Source organism: Orcinus orca, chromosome 4 (assembly GCF_937001465.1).
Source record: "Orcinus orca chromosome 4, mOrcOrc1.1, whole genome shotgun sequence".
Taxonomy (NCBI): domain Eukaryota; kingdom Metazoa; phylum Chordata; class Mammalia; order Artiodactyla; family Delphinidae; genus Orcinus; species Orcinus orca.
Window position 1 is genome coordinate 22447993 of NC_064562.1, and position 10985 is coordinate 22458977.

Genomic DNA, 10985 nt, shown 5'->3' on the forward strand with positions numbered 1-10985 from the left:
CAGGGAACTGGATCCCGCATGCCACAAATAAGACTCTGTGCAGCCAGATATATTAAAAAAAAAAAAAATTCTCTAAAGTAAGAACTAGCATCTCACGTTTTGCTGTCTAAAATCTCTTCCCCACCAGATGTTATTATCACTGAAATTTTGCTCATCAAGGATATTTAGATACAAAACATAAACTCTTAAGTTGGCTGTGTTTGTCAATAAACTTGAAAGCAAGGAATTTGCCTTGTTTAAAGGAGTCACCCTTTCCAGCAGGATTCTGTCAAGTACATGTTACCAGTGCCCTATCCACTCCCTTCCATCCAGAGAGATAAGAGCCAAACCCCATTCTCTTCTGGGTGGCAGCCAAGCCCCTCCCTGGGTCTTGATTTCAAATGGTCATTCAAATCCATCCTCATGGTCTCTGTTCTGCAACAGAAACCAGTGTCCCTGCTTTCTGTGACATTTGGGATGTACTTGGCAATACCAGCTATGTGGTGATGCTATCAAGTTGCCCTTAGTGGGGTAAGGGAAACTATCATAAGTTCTTAGAGTTGGAAGGTATCTTAGATATCATCTCATTCAGTGGTTCCCAAATCTGGCCGTGGGTAGGGATCACTCAGGGAAATTTTAAAATATAGCAATTCCTAGGCTTCATCTGAGAGATATTCACTCAGAGTGGCAGGGGAGAGCTGGACCTTAAAAACGCTCTCCAGAAAAACAAAAACAAACAAACAAACAGCTCTCCAGATGAGGCCCAGAGAGGCTGACTGACGCTGCATGCTTGCTCAGTATTTAGTAGTTGACTGACTCCTAGTTAAGGGCTGGCTCCATGCTTCAACTTTCTTCTCCGATGGTGCCAGGGCTTTAACCCTGGTGAGGTTTGCAAGGTAAGCACGAAGACTCTCACTGCTGCTTGTTCCAGAGAGCCTTTCCAGGGCACAGCAGGTGTTGGAGGCGTTTGTGATTTATTCGTCGTGTAGCTTTGCAGTGGGCTGTGCAGGTTGATACGTCTCCTTCTAAGGGTTCTGTCTTTTATGTTCTTTGTTCTGACATAAATTTTTATATCACTGAGCCATGCTTCCACGTTTTAAAATATGAATGTAGTTCTTTTTTTTTTTTTTTTAAAGGAGAACTAAAAGGATAGTTATAAAGAGCTGTCAACACCTTTCCATCAGAAACCACCCATGAGAGGTAGAGAGGTCGAAGAGAGCGGGGGCAGGGCAGAAAGAAAAAACGGCAGGAAATCAGGTTCCCACAGAGGTGAGAGTTTGGGATATAGAAGAGGAGGGAGAGGAGTATGATGCAGCTGCACATGTTAGGACACTGTCTGGCTCTCGGTGCCGCTTGGAATGAGTCAGCCGTCTCAGAGTTAAGCTGAATGTAGAGGAAAGTTAGGAACACAGGTGTTGGAGTCAAGCAGACCTGGGTTCACATTCAAGCTCTCTCACCAATTAGCCACATAGTAATGTCTCTGAGCCTCAGTTTTCTCATCTGTAACATGGGGGTAGTAGCACCTCATAGGATGGGGGGTGAGACTTGGGGTGTCTGATACCTGGTAGACAGTATATGAATGGCGGTGCTATGATCATGGAAGAGTTATGTTTGGGGGACTTGTGGGGACATTTTTCTGTCTTGCTTGAGGCCTTCTGTGTACATCCTTCCAAGAGAGAGCATACCACTTTAGCAAATCATGTGGTATGAATTGAACATGGCCCGACTTTGTTATCAGAGGGAGGAGGCCCTGTCTCTGGCCATCTGTTCCCCTTTCTGGTCTCTTGTTGCTGTATCTGAACTAGCAACATTTTACTTTGCAAAAATGTGTCAATGCAGGAGAAGCAAGTTATGTTGGGCGGGGAGATCGAGGGGGAGGCCTCGAGTAGAAAAGTGTAGCTGGCTTTGGAGAGGACCTGAGGTGAGACCAGAGAGGGTAAGCCCCAGACACTAGGGTGGTGGGCAGACATGAGGTTGAGGACACAACATCTACAAAGAAAGTAAGACAAAATGTAGGAGCAGAGAAAGCGGGGCCGACAAAGACAGGACAGGCTTCTGAACCTTAGAACTCCACCTAGGCCTACCTTGCTGGGTGAACTTCATTTTTTTTTTTTTTTTTTTTTTGCGGTACGCGGGCCTCTCATTGTTGTGGCCTCTCCCGTTGCAGAGCACAGGCTCCGGACGCGCAGGCTCAGCGGCCATGGCTCACGGGCCCAGCCGCTCAGCGGCATGTGGGATCTTCCCGGACCAGGACACGAACCCGTGTCCCCTGCATCGGCAGGCGGACTCTCAGCCACTGCGCCACCAGGGAAGCCCTGGACTTCATTTTAAGCTTTGAATTCCTTTCTGGATGATGACTCGTCCACCTGAGCAGGATGCTTCTCCCCAAGTCCCAAGTTTTTCATCTCTAAGATGGACAAAACCCAAGGCCTCCCTCATACATTGATTAGAACAAGTGAGGCGAGATCAGAACAGCTATCAAATTCTTGATTGTATTCCTTGAGGGATACATTAAGAGACCCTCCTACACTGTTGGTGGAAATGTAAATTGGTGCAGCCACTATGGAAAACAGTGTGGAGGTTCCTTAGAAAACTAAAAATAGGGCTTCCCTGGTGTCACAGTGGTTCAGAATCCACCTGCCAATGCAGAGGACACGGGTTCGATCCCTGGTCCGGGAAGATCCCACATGTCGCGGAGCAGCTAAGCCCATGTGCCGCAACTACTGAGCCTGTGTTCTAGAGCCCGCGAGCCACAGCTGCTGAAGCCCATGTGTCACAACGACTGAAGCCTGCGCGCCTAGAGCCCATGCTCCGCAGCAAGAGAAACTACTGCAATGAGAAGCCCGCGCACTGCAATGAAGAGTAGCCCCCCGCTTGCTGCAGAGAAAACCTGCACACAGCAATGAAGACCCAACATAGCCAAAAATAAATAAAATAAACAAATTTATTTTAAAAAAACAACTAAAAATAGAATTGCCATATGATCCAGCAATCCCACTCTTGGGTATATATCCAGAGAAAACTCTAATGTGAAAAGAAACATGCACCCCAATGTTCATAGCAGTACTATGTACAATAGCCAAGACACAGAAGCAACCTAAGTGTCCATCGACAGATGAATGGATAAAGAAGATATGGTGTATATATAATGGAATACTACTCAGCCATAAAAAAGAAGGAAAAATGCCATTCGCAGCAACATGGATGGACCTAGAGATTATCATACTAAGTGAAGTTAAGTCGGACAGAGACAAACACCGTATCATATCACTTATATGTGGAATCTAAAATATGACACAGATTAATTTATTTATAAAACAGAAACAGATTCAGAGACATAGAGAACAAACTTATGGTTACCAAAGGGGAAAGGGGGTGGAGGAAGGATACATTAGGAGTTTGGGGTTAGCAGATACAAACTACTATATATAAAATAGATAAACAACAAGGACCTACTGTATAGCACAGGGAATTATATTCAGTATCTTATAATAAACCATAATGGAAAAGAATATGAAAAAGAATATATATATATAATATATCTGAATCACTTTGCTGTACCTCCAAAATTAACACAACACTGTACATCAACTACACTTCAATTTAAAAAAAAGAGATCCTTGAGGGATCCAAAGCCCTCTCCCCTAGGGCTTTGGAAGGGGCAGTCTCTAGCCCTTGAAAGGACTCAGGCAGGTCTGTGGGAGCCAAAATGCATCAACCCTATTTCTAAACTTTCACGCTCTTTGACTGTGGCTGAATTGGTTGGGTTGTATTAACACAGGGGTAAATGCTGAATTCTGCGTGAGTCCGCTCTTCATGCCTCAAAGACAATGCCCAGATGTTATTTTTATCCCAGATCTATTCTTGGCTTCTGAAGGTTTCTAAGCCCTTTGATATAGTGATTATCACTCAATCACTTAATACCTTAACAACAAAGTTTCTAGACAAAACAGCTATCCAGGTCATATCTTCTCTCTGAGCCTCAGTTTAATACGTAAAAGAAGGTCGTCTGAACAACAACTAAGGCTCCTTATTGTGATAAAGTCCTACATCTCGAGAAGCAATGGCCCCAGGCAGTCCTCGGTGGGGATAATGCAGGGCACGTGGCTGACTGTACCAAGCAGGCGAAAGTAGGATAAAATGTGTGTCGAGCGTTCTCTCAAAGGGGAAGAATTAAGCCATTCACTCTTCTTTTACCTTTCGTTTAATAAACATGTGTTGAGCAGTCAGAATGCATAAAGGGGGACTTCCCTGGTGGTGCAGTGGTTAAGAATCCGCCTGCCAATGCAGGGCACATGGGTTCAAGCCCTGGTCCAGGAAAATCCCACATGCCGCGGAGCAACTAACCCCAGGCGCCACAACTACTGAGCCTGTGCTCTAGAGCCCGTGAGCCAGAACTACTGAAGCCTGTGCGCCGCAACAAGAGAAGCCACCGCAATGAGAAGCCCGCACACCGCAACGAAGAGTGGCCCCTGCTCGCTGCAACTAGAGGACGTCCGCGCGCAGCAACGAAGACCCAACACAGACAACAATAAATAAATAAATATTTATTTATTTTTTAAAAAAAGAATGCATAAAGAAAGAGTACAGAAAAGACAGGTTCTGAGGAAGCTCCCGATGGAAGGAGGTGGGGCGGAGCACAGACCTCTTAGAAGGGCTTGTGCTGGGGGAGAGATTGTCCAGGCGGTGACGTGGGATGTAATCTTTACCCTCTGATTTAGAAAAACCCACCTAGTTTCTCTATAGGTACCTTTCATTTGTGAGGCAGTTAACCCTATTTTGGGCTCTAAACATTTGATCAGGGTGGCCATGGGATAAGAGAGAATCATGAAAATCACCCTCCACAAACATCATCTGATATCACTTATATGTGGAATCTAAAATAATGATACAGATGAACTTACAAAACAGAAATAGACTCACAGACATAGAAAACAAACTTATGGTTACCAAAGGGGAAGGGTGGGGAGGGATAAATTAGGAGTTTGGTATTAGCAGATACAAACTACTATATGCATAAAATCGATAAACAACAAGGACCTACAGTATAGCACAGTGAACTATATTGAATATCTTGTAGTGGAAAAGAATCTGAAAAAGAATATATATATAAATTATAAATATATATATTATAAAAATATTATAAAGAATATTATATATATATGTATATCTGAATCCCTTTGCTGTACACCTGAAACTAACACAACATTGTAAATCAACTATACTTCAATTAAGAAAAGGCACCTTCGCAACCGGTGCTCAGTCATCTGCGGGTCAGCACAGCCTCGAACTGGCAGATCCAGGATGAGGAAGCAGGTTCCATGATGTGTTCTAAGTTCCTAAATTGGCCCACCAGGGAAAGGGCTGTCCTCACCGAAGAAGAGACTGGTGGTGAGAATGATGTTCCACACCCAACACTGGCCTCTGATCTGCCAGTAGAAGTGGCTGGACATGTAGCTAGAGATGCAGCAAGTCAGGGCATACAAGATGGCTGCTGAGTTAATGGCCCCAGGATGGTGCACACTGAACATGCCCAGCAGTGCCATGACAATAATGCCTGCAGGGTGGTAGTGGAAAGCCTGTGTCAGGTTTCACCCAACCCTCTTCTGGCAATTTCAGAGGAATCAGCTAGCCCGCTTTCTCCCAGACCCAGGGCTTCCATCCAAACAATATCCCCCAGTTCTGTTGTCTAGAAAACCCACAATAGAATATACACATCCTTGCTAGAGCCATCCACCCCTTAGGTCTGCCCCTCACCTTGGACAGAAGAGAAGATCTGCAGATCTTTTTCTGAACAAACCACCTACTTAGTTCTACCCCTTGAGAGAAATCCCTGATTAATTTTTTATCACCTCACCAGTGCCAAGGGCCAGGAACTGGGCACCCACACCAAGCACAGCACAGAGCAGACCACGATATGGAGGGAAGTGGAAGACATCTGTATAGATCATTTCCTAGCCATTGTCACCTTGGTCAAAGTCATCACCAGAACCTCCAGAGGTTGGCTCTTCATCCAAGTTGTACCGAGCCAGGTCTTTTCGAAGCACACTCATGAGAATGACAGCCACGAAACCCACCAGTAAAAGCACAAGCACCATGGGATTGATGATGGACTACCATTGGATTTCCAGTGTTTGGGGAAAGAAACCGCCATCGTCGCCACGCACCTGTCACTCCAATGCTCACCTGACGTCTCAGACCAGCGCACGCTGTAGGTGTGGGTGAGGCCTAGGAACTTATGAGGTCGTAACCCATCTAAACTGGGGGGCTTGACGTCCCGCCCTGAGACTCTGGCACATATAATCCAGTCTCTGTGGAATTCTAGGTGGAAGTCTAAATGGGTCCAGAGTCCTGCCTTGTGGCTGTGAGACAGGAAGCCACTCTCCTCCACGTAGCCCACAAAGCCACAGATTGGCAAGTTGTCCACCACAAATTCAAAATAGTATAGTTCCTTTATGGCCTGGCGCAGCCGTTCCACCTACAAAGAGCAAGCCAGGAGTCAGACAAGGCTTCCCCAGGCATTGGATTAGAGCAGGGTTTCACCCTCAGCACTAATGAAATTTTGGGCTGGATAATTCCTTGTTGTGACGCTGTCCTATGCCTTGTACGATGCGCCATCCCTGGCTTCTTACTAGATGTCAGTAGCGTCCCCCAGTGGTGACAATCAAAAATATCTCCAGACATATCTCCAAATGTCTCTGAGAGACAAAAGCCCCTGTTGAGGGACTGTCCCGGTGATCCAGTGGCTAAGACCCCTTGCTCCCAATGCACGGGGCCCACGTTCGATCCCTGGTCAGGGAACTAGATCCTGCATGCCACAATTTAAGATACTGCGAGCCACAACTAAGACCCGGTGCAGCCAAATAAATAAATAAATATTAAAAAAAAAGAAAAAGCCCCCTGTTGAGAACCACTGGTTAGAGCCTAGTATGTTGAGATTCTCCGAAATGAGCAAGTATGACTTGACAGGATGAAGGCCTAGAAAAAGAGGGAAAAGGTGTAGGAAGGTCTGGAGTAGACTAAGGAAAAGTGCCCTAAGATAGAAATTGCTGAAGAAAAAAGCATGACAGGGAAAATTAGGTAGAGTGTACAGGAGCCAGTTAAAAAAGCCGAGAGGTAGGAATGGAAGAAAATGACTACGTAGGAGTGATAGTTGGGACCTTATTACCGACAGAGAAGCTTCGAGTCAGGAGCCCTGGGTTCTGATATCAACTCTGCAATCCACTATCCATGTAATCTTGAAGTTACTTCTGAGCAAGTATGTTTCTTCATCAACCAAATGCAAATACTAGTACCTGCTCTGCCTGCCACATGAGGCTGTAGTTAGAATCAAATCAGATCATTTCCCATAAAGGTGCTTTGAAAACCAAAAAAAAAAAAAAGACACCCTACACCTCTCCCCACCCTCCCAATCAGACACAAGCCAAGGGCTGGAGTGGCCCCGTCTTCCTTCTTGCGGGTGTCAGTGCTGGGTTAGAAGCTCAGGTTATTCATGTGCATGAGCTAGGGAGTCTTTAAAATCCTAGCTCTTCCCCAGTTTCTCCCTGAGTTTGGGAGGACGTGGGTGAGACTGGCCTGAGGTACCTTAGGGCCATCTCTGCCTGTGGCTCTTTTCTCTTAAAAACTTCTTTTCTGGAGGTTGAAATGAATCTCCCCATCAATCTGTGATGGGGGGAGGAGGGATTATTATCGCTCATATTTCACAGACAGGAATAGTAAAGAATTAAAAGCTTAAGTAATGTTCCCAAGGTCAGGTGGTGAATTAGTAACCGAGACAGGGAAAGGATTCAGGTTTCTGGTCCTTTCAGTTTTGTTGCCTCAGCATTAGATCTTGCTGTCTCTTTAAATCTCACATGTAGTTAGGAGTAGGGTCTGTAGCTGTGTATTAGTTCCATCTTAACTTTGCTCATTAAAAAAAAAAAAGTGGGGCAACCCTTCCTTTCCTAAACTTCTACTGCAAATCTGCTTTGTGACTTTATTGGGCAAGACCTAAAAGATGGTCGTATTTTCCCCCAGCACAGCTGAATATCCTTGTTCTTTTGGCTATTGGTATTCTGCAGCAGCTGTCTGACGGAGATGGAGAGCTCCGACAAGGATGGGCCGGAACTCCAGCTGCTGGTAAGCAAGTGTTCACTATTTATAGCGAGAGGGGGGCTGCAAAAGAGTGGAATTTTTTCCTTCTGAGTCGTTTTGATGCAACCAACAGGAAGTGGGCTCTGATAGATGCTAAATTTGATGACTTGAATGAGGTCTATTACAGCACTTCTCAAACTTGTCTGTGCATCAGAATCACCCAGAGGGGAGGGGCTTGTTGAAACACAGACTCCTGGGTACCACCCCCAGAGTTTGTGAATCAGTAGATCTGGGATGGGGCTTGAGAAAGTGCATTTCTAACAAGTTTTTGGGTAATGCTGATGCTGCGGGTTGGAGAACCACTGCTTTATTGTAGTGAGTGGAGTGTCCGGGCAAGGGCCATCGTACATGGTAGCAGATTGAACCCAAGAAAGGCACTGACATGCACCCAAAGACTCTTTCTGGTGATCTTACTGTCCTTGTCCAATCAAAATCAGTCACTTCTGAGCCGGCATTTCCAGGGCAAAGGTATTATTTTATAAATAAAGAAAATGGCATAAGATTTAAAGGATAGGGTTCATAAGAAATATGTGTGTATATTATTTAATAAAAATTATTCCCTCCCCCCCACCCCTTTCTCCAGTGAAAAAAGTGTGACTTGTTAGGTCATTTTATCACATCGTAATGTTTGGAGTCAAGACTGGCAGATTTCACCTCCACTTTCAACTCCAGCCAGAGACACACACCGGCCTTGCCGGCTGAGGTATCCACCTTTGATCGATGGCCAGGAAAAGGCAAGCAGACAAGTCCTGGGAGAACATGGCTGATCTGCTAAGTAGACCAAGACTTTGGCTTTGGCTTCTCAATTTCTGGTATGAGATGGGCCTGTTTAAGTTTCCTGCTCCTTTTTGAATGAATTTTGATATTTTATATTTTCCTCAAAAACGATCCATTTCACTCAGACTTTGAAAATAGGAATACATATTTGTACAAATGATTCTTTTACAAGAATTTTAATTTCTTACATACAAATATCAAGTCATTATCATTATTTTACACCTGAAACTAATATGATGTTATATGTCAAATACATCTCAATAAATAAAGTTAAAAAAAAAGAGAATTATAGTTTCCTATATATGTGTGTTAATCCAGTTTCTAATTCCTAACTTTATTTGTATTTTTCCCCTTTTTCCTTGATTAGACTAACTTAGTGGATTATTTATTATTGTAGCTGTTTTCTCCTTTCTGTGATGAACCAGCTCTGGATTTCTTTATCGATATGAAGACCTGCAAAGGGTCTGAGATTTTATCCTATTTGCAAGCTAACAGGTTAGTTAGTCTGTTGGTAGAGCATGCAAGCCTCCCAGGTCCAAGACAGCTAGAGTATCAGCATTTTTGCCACTTCCCACAGGTCCTTGCCATGGAGGCCGCGTGATGCTTTCTCACGTAGTAGGTTGGAGGAGAGGAATCCGAATCCTAAGCTTAGCAGACTCAACTCTTTCATAAGGAAAGTAAGAATGCCTGCCCTTGGCTCCAGGTAGGGGCACTCTCTCTAGCTTCCCAAGCTGTTTGCTACACAAACCTCCTTGAAAAGATAAGTCTAGGACAAAAGTAGTCAGTGTGTCTGCTCCTGAGATGTGCAGAAATGCAAGCCACCCATGGGAGCACTGTCTCCCAACAATCAATTCCACTGACTTTGTTTTCAACATCATCATATTCTGCTTTCATTTTAAATTCTATTTTCCTTAGATTTTAAAAGTTATTCTTTTTTTAGTCTTCTTGAATAGTCGCTTCCTTCATATTCATTCTTAAGCTAAAAAGGTTTTAAGATTATGACTTTTCCTCTGAATAAATCTTTGACTACATCTCATAGATGTTAATAAGTAGTGTTCTCTTGATCATTATTTGCTAAATTATCTAGCTTTCCTTTCTTATTTAGGAGGTTCCAAGGGTTTGAACAAAATGAATCAATCATCTTTGGCTCTGCTACTCTCTCAGTTTACTCTGGAAGCTGTTGTCTTTTCCTCAAACTTTGTACATTAAAGCCACAAAGCCCTTTTTAATAGGATCTATGTGACTTGTGTGCTAAACAAGTTTACATTGCACTTTATTGCAGTTTAGGAGGAAATGGGATTTGGAAGATGAAGGTTCAAGCCTGACTCTGCCACTTCATACTGGTAACCTAATAAATGCCCATTTTGAGTCTCACTTTTGTCTGCAAATGTCGGATTGAATTATATTATCTCTCATGTCCTTTTCAATTTATGACTCTAAGAGATTTGGAATTAGTTTCAATTACACTCTGAATGATTTCTAGGCTGACTTGTTAGTGGAAGCAATACGGCGAAGTGGAAAGCTCTCTGGCCTTAGAAACTGGAAAAGCTGAGTTCAACCCTTGCCATGGGCAGCAAATGCTTGATTCCTCACATGTTTTCTTGTGTGATGCTTTCAGAGGAAAGAAAATCACATGGCCGTGGCAGCTCATTTCCTCCCCTTTTTGTAGCAAGAAGCCAGCTCAGTTGGTCAGAGTTAACTAAGGAAGAAAGAGCCTGGGACTTCCCTGGTGGCACGGTGGTTAACAATCTGCCTGCCAATGCAGGGGATATGGGTTCGAGCCCTGGTCTGGGAAGATACCACATGCCGTGGAGCAACTAAGCCTGTGAGCCACAACTACTGAGCCTGCGCTCTAGAGCCCGCGAGCTGCAACTACTGAGCCCGCGTGCCACAACTACTGAAGCCTGCATGCCTAGAGCCCGTGCTCCATAACAAGAGAAGCCACCACAGTGAGAAGCCCGCACACTGCCAGGAAGAGTAGCCCCTGCTCACTGGAACTAGAGAAAGCCCGCATGCAGCAGCGAAGACCGAACACAGACAAAAATAAATAAATAAAATAAATAAATTTTTTTTAAAAAGGGAGGAAGAGCCTGATG

General features: G+C 44.3%; 1 pseudogene; it reads right to left on the bottom strand.

The window, feature by feature from the left end:
* Window positions 1-4567: 4567 nt before the first annotated feature.
* LOC101285895 (transmembrane 9 superfamily member 1-like) lies at window positions 4568-7292 on the bottom strand (annotated as a pseudogene).
* Between the last annotated feature and the right edge of the window lie 3693 nt (window positions 7293-10985).